The 11,581-nt window shown below is 40.4% G+C and overlaps 2 long non-coding RNA genes across 2 annotated transcripts; both read right to left on the minus strand.

Moving 5' to 3' along the window:
* Positions 1–536: 536 nt before the first annotated feature.
* Positions 537–4,330, minus strand: LOC311253856. Its single transcript, XR_014621977.1, has 3 exons — positions 4,259–4,330; positions 2,676–2,819; positions 537–694 (listed from the first exon to the last, which is right to left on the minus strand). It is a non-coding gene; the product is annotated as an uncharacterized lncRNA (long non-coding RNA).
* Positions 4,331–5,937: 1,607 nt separating this feature from the next.
* Positions 5,938–7,528, minus strand: LOC311253857. The gene is made up of 2 exons (XR_014621978.1): positions 7,216–7,528; positions 5,938–6,503 (listed from the first exon to the last, which is right to left on the minus strand). It is a non-coding gene; the product is annotated as an uncharacterized lncRNA (long non-coding RNA).
* Positions 7,529–11,581: the final 4,053 nt, after the last annotated feature.

An 11,581-nucleotide genomic window follows, 5' to 3' on the forward strand; every position in this document is an offset into this window, starting at 1 on the left:
TTTATTCTGGCCCATATACCACTTGGAATGATGGCACAAATGTGGTCCACAGTTGTTTGCCAGAAGTGGGCCACAACCAAACCAACACAGTGCCAAGTGTCAGCCAAAAATAGACCAAATAAACCAGCACTCACCCAAATTTGGGCCACTATGCATTTTTATTCTGACCCACCTACCACATGGAATGACATGAGTGGTCCACACTTGTTTCTCACATATGACCCACAGCCTAGTCATAATGCTACATATTAACCAAGAGCTGAATACATCAGAACTGGTTTACAGTCTATGATCTTGTCTAGCCTGTACACATTGGAGTCACAACCAAACCATGACAAAGTTCTATGTCAAATATGAACACATCATATAAATAAACCAGAACTGGTCTGAATTTGTGGCTACTGTACATGTCATTATGGTACCTCCAGATACTGTGTTAAATGGTGGCAATGGTCCAGTCTTGTTGGTCTCAGTCAAAGATGAAGATACCTACTGAAGAATTGAAGAAAAAACCAGACACGAGAAACAACTTGTGAACAGTAGAGAACTATTTTATTTTTTTAACATGTGCCACAAACAACAACACAACACAAACAAAACAAACATGAAGATGAACATGAAAATTCTGACTGCGGAACACTGTTGCGGAACACGCTCACTCATGGCCCCACCATTGTCTCCTCTTCATCTGGCCCTTTAAGAAATGCACAAAAGAACATATTTTGTTGACTCAGTAAAGCAGTACTGTGGTTACTGTATATGGTTGCAGTGCAAAACACAAAACCTTATCAGGAGACCAAACAAAAAAGGCCCTGTAAAGTGATATAAAGTTATACAATATTGTGTTCATCAAACACTCTGACAAACTTCACATTTAACCTGAAGTTACAGTAATAAAACATAATGTATATTTGAGTTTGTCTTCATGTTAAAGGGGAATAGTGCACAGCCATTTGATTTTTTGCTATTTTGCTAACCTTTCCTCAGCATTTGTTGGTTCACTGAAGCCAGCCATAATGCAATTAATGGAGCATATCATATACATGTTGCAATGTGTGTATTTGTGTGGTTCTATCCTTTCATAAAAAGATAATGGATACAGGGTGTTTTGGTGTGTCATGATGCTGCCAGCACGAGAGCTGGGATACTGGGTCGGAGGGTCTGATCTTACAAGGTTGGTTTTCAGCCAAGTGACGCTAGGTGGAAGGCAGAGAGCCTCCATTCTCCCTGGAACAAGCCAGCAACATTACTCTGAAGCTGTTTCATTAAAGCATAAGTAAGCGGAATGTTTGTGTTAATATAAGTCTTATATAGTTATATCTTCCGACAGCAATCACTTATATAGAGTGTTTGGTCCGAAACACGGGTCTGTCAGTCACCCTGCTCTGCTGTAAGCCGAGGAGAAAACTTTCCTTGTATCCTACAACCTTTATCCAATGAGGAGAGAGAACGGCATAAAGGGGCGGTCCTCTCTGTGTGTGCAGCCAAGGGATGCACGCGCATGTGTTGACGTAGGGAAGAGGGCGGGGACTGCTAACTCCATCCGCTGACAGGAAGTTAGCCAAAACGACCGGATCGCTTACTTCTGCTTTAAGTAAAAAGTAGGTAAAAATCTTGAATATTTCCTCTTTAATGACTCTCCATGGGGACCCCCAAGATAGCTGTCAGTCTGGTGGTGCGTAATAGGTATCCACAAAACTGGACATTTACTGGACCAGAGGTCTGTGTGCTATGGCACGGTGCTCTGGCGGAACACTGGGGCCATACTCAGATCTAAAAGCCCTCACAAGAGGAGAGAGTTGGGATAAAAGTTGAGGTGAGGTCTCTCTGTCCTGGTTTATTCTTTATATATTATGCCAAGGTAAGTATTATATTCCATTGCAACATGGCTGAGGCTCTCAGTTGGAAGCAACTCCATCCTACATATTAAACCTATCACATATCAAGTCTGAGATGACAATGAGTCAGCTAGCCTCACTCACACAATCGCTGTGTAGTTACATCAGACCTGCCCACATGGTGGAGCTGAAGACCATGAATGCAGCAGTAAAGGGAAAAGTTTGAGGTTAGATAAGACCACATCTTAAGACTCAAAACTTCATCCACTCATGTTAACATTAGAAGTATGTTTTTGTGTTTGATAGGGGGTTCTTTCATTCCAGCTCAATTTAGCAGGGAGATGGCATGTAATATTAATATATTTAAAAATATATTTCAGCTGTTGCTTCATATTCATTAATTTATTTTGTAGATAGAATATTATACTAAAGTCAAATACAGTTTTCATTAAAGATGTGTTTCTAACTGAAATGTGATTTCCCTACTTTTCAGACCCATGTACTGGCTTTTAAGAAAGGCAATGGGTGACAATTCCAGTTACAGTTTACATTACTGTCCCACCACTGCCAAGTGAAATCTTTACATTTACAAGAAAATGGCTATGCTTGCTGCATGGTGGCTGAACAAGCTTCTAATTCCTAAGTGACCATAGCGGAAAAAATGGCAAAAATCACAACACTGCCTTTTTTAATTGTATTTGCTCATTTAGAATTGGGGAGATTTGTTCTGTACTTTGCGCTCGTTTTTTTTTTACATATGCTGACAGCTTCATCTTGATTTCTGCTGTAGAACAGTATCACACATATATTGCAAAATAGGTATTGTAGCTGACTTACGTGCGAGCTGTGTGGCACGCCTTTTCTCCTCTCTCTCTCTCCTCCCACCATCCCTGTCTCCAGCGAGATGAAGCCACCTTTTTATATAAGCCTCCACCTCCTGGTCTGTTGCAGTGGCCGTCAATTGATTGTTTCTGACCGTTCCTAAAAATTGAGAAAACTGTAAAGCTTTGGATAGATTGCACACAATGGTGAGAAATGGCTAACTGCATGACATGCTATATCCTGCCCATAGTTGGGCAGCAATGAATGTAGTTTGAAAACAGTCTAGCCATGACCAGCCAATTACTAAAATTGTAGGAGGAAAACTCTCGCCTTCAGCTGACGAACTGATTGCAGACTGGTGCATCTTAGAGCAGGGGGCAGATAAATAGCTGGAGAAGATGGTGAAGCACATAGTTTTAGATATTTTTATTATGGTGCAGGTTGCTGACATTTCGGCACAGAGTATGTCTTCTTCAAAGCAAACAGAGCAATTTAAGAATGGCAGCTTTAAACTGGTGCCTTATAAAATGTGATTGGGTGTATATGTTGTTGTATTATAAGTATTTTATAACGAGTATTAGACTATCAGCATTTTTAATTAATTGTATTACTTAAAGCTATGGTCTAAGGTCTGAAAGACGATGAGAAGCCGCCATTAGCAGCACCGTGGAGAGCTCCAGAGCTGGAGGGAGACTCGTCGCTCTGGGCGACCCAGCACAGGGTGCTGTATGTGGGGGAGAGGAGTAGGAAGACCGGGGCCTGTAGCTCCGCGGCGCCGTAGTTCGCAGAGCGACCCCGCTCAGGTTGCCGCTGCGGCTAGAAGCGGCTGTGTGTTGGGGAGAGGATCAGGGAGACTCGACGCGGCACCGGTACCAGTAATAACGGCAGCAACACATTCTGTGCTTCTGTACTGTGCTTCTCTGAATCCTAGTGGGGCTTTCAGCGGCATGTGTTTAAACATGTACCCTCTGACTGTTATAATCATATGGATGCTGTTATAATGTGTTGTGATTGAGATCCTGACCCACCAAACAGCCTGGAAAGTGACAAAGTTACGTTTTTCGTACAAAATTACATAATCACCATCAGTAAACAATACGCTGTCTGACTATTTCACTCGCGGGGAGGGATGCTGTTTTCTGGAGGGAAAGTTCACTGCCACAGAGATTTATTTTTCTTGTCTCACACAGAGTCGTTGAACATGGGTCGGCATGTTCTCTGACCACTTTGCCACCACTTCTCAACTGCCTGCTCTGCATTATAGTCCTCAACCTCAGGGAAATGCAATGATATACGGAGGAGGGAATTGAGCATTTTGTTTGAGAGTGAGCGTTTGACATTTTTTTTTTCACTGTCCCGTAATTGTCCCGGACAAAATATAAGTGTGTCCCAGCAGGAATTTTTATGGTCCCCGCCGGGACATCGTTAATTTCGAGCCCTGCTGCCTGGTCATATTAACCTTGTATAAAAACTGAATGTTAACTAGCTAACATTTTTCGCAGCACTGGCAACCTGACAAAACAATGTGAAGTTCCAACAATAAGAGCTGAATGTTTCCCACAGAAATTCATTCATTTATTTTTCGTTCAGGGACTCACCTCACCGTGACTTCTCTCCTCGATCTCCGGCTCGCGCACTTTTTGCTCCCTTGCTCCCTTTCGTCAATTCGAATATGATGCATTCAAAAGACTCGTAATTTGGAAAACTCCAACTTAAAGCGGAAAAAAACATAACGGAAAGTAGAGTTTGAATAAAGATACGATCCTTACAGACTTAATAGCGTTGACTTAATAAAAAAAAAAAAAAAAAAAAAAAACACTGTCACTGTGGGTGATATGTTCAGGTAAATGTAGGTCAATACATTTTCCAATGTCGACCTGCCAGTCATTTTCTATGTGACACAGAGAGCAGGTGGGAGCGGTTTCTGTTCACAAATGAACTGTCACTCTTGGCCTAGGCTATGCTCTTATTGGCACACTCGGTCAAGGAATGTACAGTATGTTGTGAATTTAATGAATTGAATTGAATTTATTTATTTAAAACAGGGACAATGCACAAAAAAACATTAATCTTGTAAGACAAGAAGAGATGCTTTGAGCCAGGTTATAGTTCCGCCTGTAGTCCCTGGGCAGGTAAAGTTAAAGCAGATACAGTATTAAAATCATTGAAATATGAGTGACATGATGACCATAATATTTTAAAAATAGACAGAATACACTAGTAAAAGCAGGGAACAAGAGCACCAAATCATGAAGTGCACAACAGCACATACTCTCTTACTCTTATCACACATTCAAACAGATAACAGTCCAACTATCCTCCTCTAATAACCACATTCATACACATATTAATAACCAGACACGTATACACACATGTAACTCAACAATGTGTGCAAACTCGCTTCCTCAGTAACCAGCGCTTTGACAAGCATGAGAACATGTAGGGATTTGTACATACACTGAAAAAAGGAACATGTTGGATTAACTTAATTCAATGGTGGACATTGGTTGCACACAGATGTTTTGCTTTGGCAGCAACTTAAACAATTGAGTTAAATTAACACAAGTTATTCATGTTCAATAAACCTGTATATTTTGTGTTGATACAGTGTGATTAAAACATGTTTTGATAAAGTAATTTGAGCTCTTGGAACATTTAAATCCTTCACAATTTCATCACTTCATTTCAACACTATTCAATAACTTTTACTCCAATACTATTTGGTAGCGTAAATACTACACGTTATTTTCATTTTACATGTTCGTATTATAGTCTAGTGTCAATTACACAATTTTACAATGGAGGCCTAAAAACAGATTGTTTGTATTGTTCTCTGAAGATGGTTGCCTGTACCACTAGTAACCTTTCAAAATAAAATGTCTAATTTCACTGCAGTGACAGTAGGTAAAGAATTGAACTGACATTACTGTTCTACTGTAATACAAATCAACAGTGAACAAGTAATGTCAGTTTTTCAGTGTTTTACCGACTCAGCCACAGAATGGAAATTAGACCTTTTCTTTTGAAAAGGCTACAGGCAACCATCTTTGAAGAGAACAATACAAACATTATGTTCAAGGTCTCTATTGTCAAGATTAAATTAAATAACAATTGTAACTGTAAACAATTCGATTCAACTATAGAACTGATTTGAAATGCAAAAACGTTAGTTGCCATTGCCATTTCAACAATCATTTATTTTAATGCCTAATACCTTTCTATTAACTCTCTTAATCATTGACATTACCCATTTTTACCCCAATTAAAAACAGAAATGAACAGTTGCATGTCAAAGCCTTTATTCAAGAGCCATAGGATAAACAGCAATGACTGACCTCATTGTGACATCTTGGTTCAAAACAGAACAGTATCTTAGAAGTATTTAAAATTCCTTACTACAACTGAAACATCCCATGCTGTTGCTGATTGTTCACCTGGAAATTCAACCTCCAAAATGCAGGAGAGCAAGTGTGAGCTTTAATTGTCCTCCTACCTGGAGCTAACCGCCTCACGTGCACAACAACAGTGAGCTCTCCTTACTGGAACAGTTTTGTCTTTAAGCTTTGGGCTTTCCTCGAGAGTTGAGCCACATCCAACTCCATTACCACCTTTTGAATCACTTCAAAAGTATAGCGGAGCTGTGACGGATACCTCATGTTCAAAGAGTAAAAAAGTCCAAACAGGAAGGCTGTTGCAAGGGCTACATTATCCAGATCTTGAAGAACCACCACACCCTCGATGATGATGCCAACATCAGAAAAGTCATTGCCTGGCGTCTCTCTGGTGACATATTCCCACTGTCGTTTTCTCAATGGCACTCAGTGCAGTGGCCTCAGTCATGTCCTGGTTAAAGATAAAACATTTCTTGAAGCTTTTTAAAAATAAATAAATAAAATAAAAAAATTGATGCTTTTGAATGCAGCAATTCTAATGCAATAGTTTATTTAAACCCATGTAAGCAGCATAGCAGATTACTACAGCCAAAGATTGCCCTGCCATGCTGCCATTCATGGTCAATTTCTGAGAGAAAAAATAAAATACAGACATAACAAATTCCAGATCAAATGAAGAAGAGCCTTCAAGCTAATGTAAAGACTGAATTCTCGTCCTCATTTCTTCTGGAAGTTGTTTTCATGTTCCTGGATGATTTTTTATTATTAACCTTGATTTACTCCAGGGCTGTATCCCAGTCCCAATTCTGCCCTTGTCAGATGAGGGTCAGTGCAGTGTAAGAAGATGGTGGATTTTTCCTTCTTTCACTAGATTCACAAATTTGAAGTGTTTTCACACTAGTGTAATCCCTAATGTAAGAGAAACAATATTTTTTCACTCTGTGGCAGAGGGGTCAATATAGGTGGTTTTTCACTTTCATAATGGGGGATTATGGAGAAAAAATGGACTGTTTGGACCATTTGTTTTTAATCTCAGCACTGGAATCACTTTGCCAAGGTGATAAAGATGGCAAATGGACCTAAACGGTCCAAGTAGGATCACAGGGTTAACTGAATACGTTTGGAAATGTAGCAAAGCCACAATCTACTCACAAAACACCCACCATGTACTCCTGCACCAAGACGTCGGGATTCTCATTCAGATAGATGCAGAGTCCTTTAATGAGGGACTCCCTTCCGGCATCAATGTCATCCTTAAGAATTATAACAAAGACAATAGAGATATTTGAACTCAAATTTTCAGTAGCACAGAAGAAAGTGATCAAAGACAAAAACTCTGACTTTTTTAAACAGTCAGCATGTGACACCAGTATCTAAAAACCAACAGTAAAACTACCTGTTTGGACCTGACCTTTATGGACTGGACGTTATATAATCTCCGGAGATGATATAAAAAAAGATACATTTCTCATAGTGCAGTGCAGTGACAGTGAATGCATGATAAAAATGACTGGGTCCTTTCAGTGGAATCAGTACTCACAGGTTCTCACATGAACACCATATCTATGACACAACTAGTCAGGGCATCATTTTTTAAATTACCTCCATTGCATCAAAAAGAGCTGGCCATCTCTCTTGTACATTGCTGATCATGGGAGCATCACAAAAAAAACATAAAAGCTGCTGCCAAACTGTGCTCGATTACATCTGGGTGGTCATTTAGAACACCAGTACTGCTACCTGGTTGAGCATCCTCACCAATGTCATCATCAGACGTATTTGAAGCAGATTCTGGGGAAGCGAGGGTGGCTGATACTACAATTCCTGGTTTAAAATCTTTTAGTGAAAAAGACCTGTGTTTTCTCTTGTGGGATTTAAAAGATCCTAAGATGTTTGTTTGAAATTTGCAATCCAAGAACATGCACGTTACAACCTCATTTATCTTCAAATGTGCATTAACGTGAGTCCAGTAATCCCTCTCAGACACAAGATCCTTACAAGGACACAAATGGCAACTAAATGTACATTTCTCTGACTGATGACGACTAGTTTTAATAACATCTATTCAAATGAATTAACAATGCATTCCACGTTCTAAAAGTGCATGGGCAGCTTGCATGCACACATGGAATACGATTGTTATTCCCATAATGTCTATGTCTGACTCGATAGTACTTCAGAATATGGGACCTACTTGGAAAAACTGAAGGGCAGGTCTTGCATTGCCACATTCACTCTGTCACTGGAACACTTCTAGCTGTGGAAGTAAAAACAAAGAAGGATTAAAGGTAGGGTTGGAGATCCTGGAAAAACAGTTTGAGCAGGACACATTTTAAAAATACACAGACAAAAGTCCAAGCCTAAATTAAGGCTTTAGCTAAATTAATTACATTAATCACCTGTCTGACAATATATACAGGTAAAAGTTGAACCTATGACAGAGTTGTCGTATAAGATACCACAGATGTATTAATGAGGTGGCCAGTGTCTGTGTATGCATGTGCTGAGGGATTCATTAAAATCTGTAATGCATTAACTACTACTAATTACTACTAATTACGGTAATAATAAGAGCAAATACAACATCCTGGTCTCACCACAAAAACTTGAGCCCATGATCCATCAGCTGACTCCAGGTGATATGCAGACTTGAGTTTGCATTATGAGGCATTATCTAGGCATTATGAAAACTGTATTTTAATAAACATACATTAGATGTACTCTCACCGGCAACTTTATTTAGGTACACTGCATAAACCATTGTAAAATATCAAATAATTAATGTGATTCTTCTCTGATGAGAACAGAGACTAATCATGTTCCATGTTCAAACACTGGGCTGACTGTGCAAAGCCAGCAGCTTGTATCCAAGAAAAAGTTAAGTTGCCATTATGAACATTAGGCAGTGGCAGGCCATGGCTACGTGATTATTGCTACCACTGCTCAGACAGAGCAGACGCACACCAGTTAATGTGTCCTTTTTTGTTTGAATTTCCTCTCCTTCTGCTCATGTTCTCATTACACGGTGTTTGGGGGGAGGGGGGTCGCTAACTTAATGCCGCTGATGACATTAGCTTTGTCATCAGCGGTGTTAGCTAGTGTGTTAGCTAGTTAACACAATGTAACTGAACAGTCAGTTGGCAAACCAATTCAAACAGAAGACTAAGGAGCGCCGCAAAGTTAAGTTGAATGTAACATGGACGGCTCCCGCTCAAAAAACAAATTCAAATAAAACATAGTGATAAAATAGCGCGAGCAAATAAGCTCATGGGACTTTACCGAACTCACTTAGTTCAACGTTAACGTTACGTAGTGACTCTCAAGACATTAAACTACATTTGGCTGAGATTTCGACAATATTTAATCAGAAAATCCAGACTTACCGACCGAATCGTGGCGTGGCGTGGCGGACCGTACGGCGAGCTCTTGGACGTGACTGTAAAGTGCGCAAGACGAAATCGCGTGCGGTATCGCGATAATTAACATCGCTACTTTATTGACTCACTTCATCCCAACATGATCTGAACAAATTAATGTACCCTCTCTGCATATTATGTAGTTTCTACACTATATAGTTACGTTTAACTTTAAAACATGAGGCAATTGTGTTCAATACACCCAAGATGCTGACATAAATCCAAGAGTTGGCCAGTCTCCTTTTTTCAGTGTAGAATAAGTTCTGGAAGGACATTCCATTGGCCACACATGAAAATGCATATACTCAAATCAGAGAAAACACAGAATTGTTGGTCAATATATATATATTTTTATAAATTAACTTTCATCAACAAACAACAAATTCATCACAGTCAGCATATTATTTATACTGACAGATAATATTGCACTAAGAGAAGAACAAGTTAAACTTGACTATGCCTACTGTATGTAATTCCTGCTGGTATCAGACGGATAACAACTCTCAGAATTCACCATCCGCTTGTTGTGTTAACTTTTTTCTCTCAGATTTTTATGAACGGTTTTGTTTCTCTTTGTATCATGGGTGCAACATCCGGGCTTGCCATGGGGATGTGTTGTTCATGATAGACATTAGCTTGGATAAAATTCTCACCTCCATAGTGGAGAACACAATTAAGGCAGTTCAGGCCTAAAAGTCTTCAGTCCTCTAACTGCTTCAAGCTCCAGCAAAGAAGCTTGACGGGGGCTCCATTAGTGGCGAGCTTCTTCCAGAATGAGTGAAGGATCAATATTGCAGGTCGTTCATGCTGCAACATTGCCAATCATGCCCATCATGGAACATTTCCACCGAAAAAGGAATATCTACTTGCACTTTGCACTTTGGATTCCTTGTTTTTTCCCCTGTCCGAGACTTAGGCTCGTTGACTCTTTTGTTGCTACTTTATTTCTGTTGGACTTTGATTACCTGTTTATTTACCTCTTTCTAAAATAATAAACTGTTCCATTTGAGTCTGCATTTGGGTCCTGTTATCCCCTATACCCTGAATAGTGGACAGCGGTTCAATGAGAGAAGCAAACTAACTTAACTTAACTTGTCTTGTCTTTTCTTGTCCTGGCACATTTGTACTTCACAAAGTATGGACCCCACAATGTTACTGAACCATATGTGGGCCACTTTAGGCTCACATCCAGATTAGTCGATGCTAACTTGCCGTCTTTCGGCCAAAAATGGCCCAAATGTGTTTCAACAAAGGTGGGCCACCTGTGTGGAACCACATGTGGGCCACTTTAGGCTCACATCCAGATTAGTCGATGCTAACTTGTCGTCTTTCAGCCAAAACTGGCCCAAATGTGTTTCAATAAACACGTGTGTGGAGCCATAAGTGGGCCACTTTAGGCTCACATCCAGATTAGTCGATGCTTACTTACCGTCTTTCGGCCAAAACTGGCCCAATTGTGTTTGAGCAAAGGTGGGCCACATGCGTTTTCTCATAAGTGGGCCACATAGGCTCACATCCAGATTAGTCGATGCTAATTTGCTGTCTTTCGGCCAAAACTGGCCCAATTGTGTTTCAGCAAAGGTGGGCCACTTGCGTTTTGTCATATGTGGGCCACTTTAGGCTCACATCCAGATTAGTCGATGCTAATTTGCCGTCTTTCGGCCAAAACTGGCCCAAATGTGTTTCAACAAAGGTGGGCCACGTGTGCTAAACCATATGTGGGCCACTTTAGGCTCACATCTAGATTAGTCGATGCTAATTTGCCGTCTTTCGGCCAAAACTGGCCCAAATGTGTTTCAACAAAGGTGGGCCACTTGTGTTTTCTCATATGTGGGCCACTTTAGGCTCACATCCAGATTAGTCGATGCTAATTTGCCGTCTTTCGGCCAAAACTGGCCCAAATGTGTTTCAACAAAGGTGGGCCACGTGTGCTAAACCACATGTGGGCCACTTTAGGCTCACATCCAGATTAGTCGATGCTTACTTGCCGTCTTTCGGCCAAAACTGGCCCAATTGTGTTTCAGCAAAGGTGGGCCACTTGTATTTTCTCATATGTTGGCCACTTTAGGCTCACATCCAGATTAGTCGATGCTAATTTGCCGTCTTTTGCCCA

The sequence above is a fragment of the Pagrus pagrus genome (genome assembly GCF_965226575.1).
Source record: "Pagrus pagrus genome assembly, contig: HAP1_SCAFFOLD_55, whole genome shotgun sequence".
NCBI lineage: Eukaryota > Metazoa > Chordata > Actinopteri > Spariformes > Sparidae > Pagrus > Pagrus pagrus.